Below are 7,491 nucleotides of genomic sequence, written 5' to 3'. Positions count from 1 at the left end.
AAATGTCACTGCCAAGAATACCCTTTTCCTCAGTAATTATAGCTTCCAGAGTATTTTCAGTGTTTATAGCAGTATAGCAGATTCACTCAAGCACTACCCGAGACTTAGTGTATGGTGAAGTAGAACTGATTTTATTCTCACATAGGTCACACTTTTATACCTGTGGCCTTAACAGGAGGTCCCAAGGAGAACAATGTAAATGTGACATCCCCTGGCGCCTTGGCGTCTGTACCCGAGCAAGTAATTAATTAGCGGCCAGATACCTTGGCACGAGGTTTCAAAAATATAAAACTTAGGGTTCCCATGCCCACATCCCCAAATAAGTGGTGTCCCCAGAAAGCTCTCTTCTGAGCTCCCACTTTGCAAAAAAGCACTTCAATTAAAAGTAGCTGGCCTGAGTTAGCTGGAAGTAAAGTTTTGATTGGACTATCCTCCGATCCGGCGCTTCATGAGGCTGGGTGGAAAATCCAGGTCACCCAAATCAGCAGTGCTTTTCGCAAGTACATGGAGCTCACTCAAGTCCTTACCATTGTATGCCTCACCATCTCCTCTATCTCCCCTCCAAAAAGCATCCTGCTAGGTGGTTCTGGGACCTAGAGTGTTTGGGACAAAGTTTCACCAGACCGCGGCTGGTCCGTGATCCGACCAGGAGTTCCAGAGTGTTTTTGGTGGTTGCTCCTGGTCAGGTGTGCCATGATTCTGTAGCCTTTCTGAGAGTCTCTGATACTCTTGAAGGCCGCTATGAAGGGCGCTAGACTGGGAGGAACAATCTGGAGGGTGAATCGTGGTATTAGCTCTTATTAGAGGGACTGGGAGGTGATGTTTAGGAGCCATGCACAGTTCCTGGGTGAGCAGGTGGTCTGTTACAAACTAATAAATATCAAAGAAGATGGAAAGCATTCAATGAAATTAATAATGTCACTGAAACCAGAAGTCAAAAGAGCGAAATATTTGGAAGGGTTGAAGCGTGTGTGTTTGAATGCGGGAAGGCTGCATTAAGTAATGCATGCATTTGAAGGCTCCTTGTGTAGTTACATGTGTGGATGAGACTGCTTGTGCAGTTATGTGTAGGATAGGTTACCTGTAATGTAGTGAGCGTGTGTGTGGAGGGATGCTGCTATTGGGCTTGCATGTGATGGGGATAAGGCCCGGACTGGCCATCGGGCACACCGGGCAAATACCCAGTGGGCTGTGGTGTCCATGGGCTGAGGCCGGCAGGGGAGATCACTCCGCCGGGTTCCTCTCGCGAGATTCGGAGCGTTGCCATGGCTCCGGGTCTCGCGAGAGTGAACTCTAGCCCCACAGGCTAAAGTTCACTCACCAATAGGGATGGCAGCAGCAGCAAGATCCCCCCTCCCAGGCTGAAGGTAAGAAGGCAGGGGGGATACAATCTCTCACAGCACCCTTACTCACTCACACACACACACACACACACACATCCTGCACCCCTGACACAGCACCCTCACTCACACACACATACCCTGCACCCCTGACACAGCACCCTCACTCACACATACACACACATCCTGCACTCCTGACACAGCACCCTCACTCACACACACATACCCTGCACCCCTGACACAGCACCCTCCCTCACACACACACACATCCTGCACTCCTGACACAGCACCCTCACTCACACACACATACCCTGCACCCCTGACACAGCACCCTCACTCACACATGCACACACACACACACACATACCCTGCACCCCTGACACAGCACCCTCACTCACACACACACACACACACACACACACACATACCCTGCACCCCTGACACAGCACCCTCACTCACACACACACCCTGCACCCCTAACACAGCACCCCCACTCACACACACACATAGGCCTGCACCCCTGACACAGCACCCTCACTCATACACACACATACGCTGCACCCCTCACACAGCACCGTCACTCACACACACACACACACACACACACCCTGCACCACTGGCACAGCACCCTCACTCACACACCCTGCACCACTGACACAGCACCCTCGCTCACACACACACACACACACACACCCTAAACAGCACCCTCACTTACACACACACCCTGCACCACTGACACAGCACCCTCACTCACACACATACACCCTGCACCCCTGACAAAGCACCCTCACTCACACACACACATACACTGCACCCCTGACACAGCACCCTCACACACACACACACTGCTCCCCTGACACTCACAGCACCCTCACTCACACACACACACATTTCACCCCTGACACTCACAGCACCCTCACTCACACACACACACACACACACACACTGCACCCCTGACAATCACAGCACCCTCACACACACACAAACACTGCACCCCTGACACTCACAGCACACACACACACACACTGCACCCCTGACACTCACAGCGCACACACACACACACACACACTGCACCACTGACACTCACAGCACACTCACAGCACCCTCACACACACACACACACACTGCACCCCTGGCACTCACAGCAATCTCACGCACACACGCTGCACCCCTGACACTCACAGCACCCTCACACACACTGCACCTCTCACACACAGCACCCTTACCCACGCAGCACCCTCACACACACACACACACAGTGTACTCCTCTTGCACACAGACATCACCCTAACACACACACACTGCACCCCTGACACTCACAGCACTCTCACTCACACACACTGCACCCGACACTCACAGCACCCTCACTCACACACTGCACCCCTGACACTCACACACACTACACCCTCACATGCACATAGCACCCTCACGCAAAGACAGCTCCCATCACTCACACACTGCACCCCTCACACACACACACACAGTGCCCCTCACACACACACACACATCACACACAGTAGCTTCACACACTCACACTGCACAATACTCTTTCCTGGCATTTTTGTCTCCTGGTATCCCATCTATGGAGACACCAGAGACAAATTTCAAGCAAACACAATGTGCAGAACAAATACAGGGTCGTTTTCTCATGCTAGAGCTCTTCAGAAGAGCTCTGCGCATGGTCTGCCCTGGAAGAGCATTGAAAACACATGCTCACTTTGTGATGGGGCGTGCTTGTCATTGGTGATGACAAAACACACCCTATCTGGCCCCGGACCCTTTTTAGTGGGCCGCTGTAATTAAATAATGACCGGGCCGAATTTTCTTCCCAGTCCGGCCCTGATGGGGATTCTGCTTGTTAGTGTTGTGTGTGTGTGGATAGGCGCTGGCTATGCACCTCCAGCAGCCTGCTTGCTCTAGATCTTACAATGCCCTTAGCATGTTTTATGTTTTGCTCCCCCTAATTCTTCACATAGGGATAAACAGATTCATGGTTCCAGGGCCCTTGTCTAACCTCTGGGCGGCCACCTAGGTCAATCCTTTTTTGACTCTGATACATTTCATGAGAATTGTTAATGCAGTCTGCACCTGCTGCAGAGCTTCCTCTCTGGGTAAGCACTCAAGTAGCATCTGCCCTACATGTGCCAGCTGGGGAGATCCTTTGATTTGATGAATTTTATAACATGACAGGAGGCTTCGTATTTGCTTAAGACTTTCTTTACTTAAGCTTCACAGCAGCACTTTTTTACTTAGTAACAGGGTAACCAATCAGAAAAAAGGATAACAAGGTATAAAAGTCCCTCCCTGTGATGTAACTTCCTCTTTCTTTGCTGCTTCACACCAGTACAGGTCAAAGTGCCACTGTCTCCTACTTCTGTGGGTTTCTGTGGTTTATCTATTGATTTATCTGTCATCTGTTTAATTCATATTTATTTATACATATATATATTCTCTTTATGTCTTATCCCTTATGGGTTTTTTATTTACCTATTTACTTTACCCAACAGGTGAGATTTCCTATCTTTCCTCTTTCTACTGTTTATCATGCGGGCAGGTTGTCACTTTGTGTAGACATGTGGAAGACGCTGTCTTCAGATACCTGGGTCCTAAACACAGTTCAGGGTTATTCCATAGAGTTTCATTCTCTCCCTTCTCAAACAGGTTATCCCCACTATCCAACAATGTCCAAATCTCAGAGTCTTCATCTAGACTCAGAACTACGTTCTCTGCTAACAAAAAGAGCGATTCAACTCGCTCCACTCGACAAAGGCTTCCTCAGCTCCATCTTCTTGGTCAAAAATAAATCAGGGGAATTCCGCCCCTGTAATCAACCTTCGCCAACTGAATACCTTTGTGATTTACAGACATTCTCCGACCAGGTGATTGGTTCACCCGACTCGACCTCAAGGATGCTTACCTCTCTGTACCAGTACACCCATCCAGTCGGCGTTTTCTCCGCTTTCATTGGCACCACCGGATTTTCCAATTCACCTGCCTCTATTCGCCCTGAGTTCCACCCGTGGTGCTTCACCAAACTGCTCAAGCCGGTCACCGCACAACTTCGAGAAAGGGGCATTCGTTGCTTAATCTACCTCGACGACCTCTTACTACTCTGCGAAGACGTATCCAGACTGCGTTCATGGACGAACTATGCATCCTCATTGATCGAATCCTTGGGATTTGTCATCAACCAAGAGAAATCATCACTGTCCCCATCCCAAATCGTTCAATTTCTCGGCTTCGAGATCGACTCCTCAACCTGCGTTCTTCGCCTGCCTCAGTCCAAGTTAACCCCTTAAGGACAGACGACGGATATATTCCGTCATGATTCCCTTTTATTCCAGAAGTTGTGTCATTAAGGGGTAAACTGCGATCAGGAAGGAACTACGCAAGACGCTTCGACAAGCGGATTTACCTCTCAGAGGTTTCGCTCGAATTGTAGGCCTGCTTTCGGCTTCCATTCAAGCAATCTACCCAGGTCCCCTACACTATCGGGCCATGCAACGCTTGAAAGCTCAATTCCTCCGGACCCATCCATCATATGACCAGAGGGTCCCGAACACTACCGAGGTGAGGGAGGAACTCTACTGGTGGCTCCGCCACATGTCTGCCTGGAACAGCAAGGCAATTTTCGGTCCCACCCCGGACTTTGTGGTGGAATCAGACGCGAGCCTCCAGGGCTGGGGTGCAACTTGTCATACAACCTCCACTGTAGGACCATGGACCACCGCAGAACACTTTCTCCACATCAATTGTTTGGAGTTAATCGCAGGCTCATTCGCAATTCGCAGTCTGACCAATCATCTCTCAAACTGTTGTATTCTCCTTCGAATGGACAATATCTCAGCTGTCCAATACATCAACAAATTGGGCGGGGCCAGATCTCGCATCCTCTCCGAAGTGACAAAGGATATCTACGATTTTTGCTTCCAACGCAACATCACACTTCAGGCAGAATATCTTCCAGGGGAGATGAACATTACCGCGGATTGGTTCTCCCGACATTGGAGAGACGGCAGCGACTGGCGCCTACACAGAACAGTTTTCCTCCACACCTCCAAACTCAGGGGCCCGTTTATTCTGGACCTATTCGCCTCCCGGACAAATTTTCAAGTCCCACAGTTCTTCAGCTGGCTTCCAGACCCAGTATGCTCGGCAGTAGAAGGCATCAGAGGTGGCCGACAACAGGAGCCTATGCCTTCCCTCCGTTTGCGATGATTCCCAGAATCCTTCTTCAGATTCACCCTGTTACTTTGCTTGGTGTCCTTCCGACGGGTATGGGATGTTCGAGCAGAATTATCGCAGAGATCTAAGGAACTCCTCTGGCATTCGTGGGCCCCTGGAACCAGAAGATGCTACCTTTCCTCCTGGGGTACTTGGTGCAATTGGTGCCTGGAACGGAATACCGATCCCCTTACAGCCCCTAGACAATTCATATTGAATTTGCATTCACTACACATTTACAAACACTCTGCATTCACTGCACTAACACACACACTACATTCATTACACTGACACACTCTGCATTCATTACACACTAACACACACTCTGCATTCACTAAACTATGCACACACTCTGAATTCACTATACTGACACACACTCTGCATTAACTGTACACACAGCATCCACTACACAAACATCCTGTATTTACAGTACACACACTACATCCACCACAAATTGAAACACTCCGCATTCACTATACACAGACACTGCGTCTAATACACACACTACATCAACCACAGACACTGCATCCACTAAACACATTTCATCTAGTACATACAAACACTACATCCATTACACAAACACACACTAAATCACTGTACACACACTACATCCACTACTCAAACACACTCTGCGTTCACTATACACACTGCATCCGCTACACTAACACACTCTGCATTCACTGCACAAACAGTATCTAATACACACAAACACTACATCCATTACACACATTATAATTCACTTCCACTATACACACCACATTCAGTCCCGCATCATTGTCAGTGGACTAGGTAGGGCGTGGGCGGGCCCGGGAGGGAGGGGTTGGGGGGGGGGCCCAGACCTTGTGCTTTGTCAGGGGCCCCAAAATTTCTGATGGCAGCCCTGCCTACCGATCCATCAACGTTGCCCGGTCAGCCATCTCGGCAGCCCATGTTCCTCAAGACGGAGCTCCAGTGGGCCAGGACCCGCTGGTTTGTAGACTATTGCGGGGCATTAAACTGGCTCGCCCCCAACACCGAAATACTCCCATCGATGGGACGTTAATGTCATGATTTGTTTCCTAGAAAATTGGACGAACAACGAGGATCTATCCCTCCGTCAACTCTCAGTAAAATTCACCCGGTTACTTTGCTTGGTGTCCTTACGACGGGTATCGGATGTTCGAGCATTTGACCATGACGCTATCAACTTTTCTCCAGATGGTGTCACCTTTTCCGTGTCCAGACGGACAAAATCAAACTCCTTTTCAGTATTTTATCCTTACTTCCCTAACCATCCGAAATTGTGTGTGGTATCACTTCTCTCTCGTTTTTATTACTCGCCTCCTCTCTCTGTTCAGCCTCCTCCAGCCAACTATTGGTCTCATACGCCCGACCACATAATCCGGTGTCAACCACAACCCTTGCCCGATGGGTTAGGTGGTTGCTCTCCCTGGCCGGGATTGAAGCCTCCTTCGGAGCCCGCTCCATCAGGGGAGCGGCGGCGGCATCGGGAGCATTCAACGCTGGTGCCTCACTTCGAGACATTCTTCACTCAGCAGACTGGTCCCGGGAACAGATGTTCCGCAACTTCTATTTTCGTCCGGCTGTGCACACTTTCTTAGCCCTTCTCGGGGAGCGTTAAAACAGCAAATACGAAGCCTCCTGTCATGTTATAAAATTGTAGATTATGCTAGCTTTAGTGTACCTATAATCTTAATTTTATTAATGACAGGAGGCGAGTATTTCCCACCCTTCACTTTCGTCCCCCCCCCCCCCCCCCTGGGTCGCCTCTGTAGGTAAGTTCATCTAGGACAATAGTAAATACACTATGTCTTACTACCATGGGGGTAAGGAGTGTCACTCTATGGGTGGATAGATTAACTCTTTGTTGGAAGCGGGCTATAATATTTGATTTATAACAACTGGATATCATAATTTCGAAGTCCAA

Source organism: Pelobates fuscus, chromosome 3 (assembly GCF_036172605.1).
Source record: "Pelobates fuscus isolate aPelFus1 chromosome 3, aPelFus1.pri, whole genome shotgun sequence".
NCBI classification, from domain to species: domain Eukaryota; kingdom Metazoa; phylum Chordata; class Amphibia; order Anura; family Pelobatidae; genus Pelobates; species Pelobates fuscus.
Note: the sequence above shows the minus strand (reverse complement) of the source record.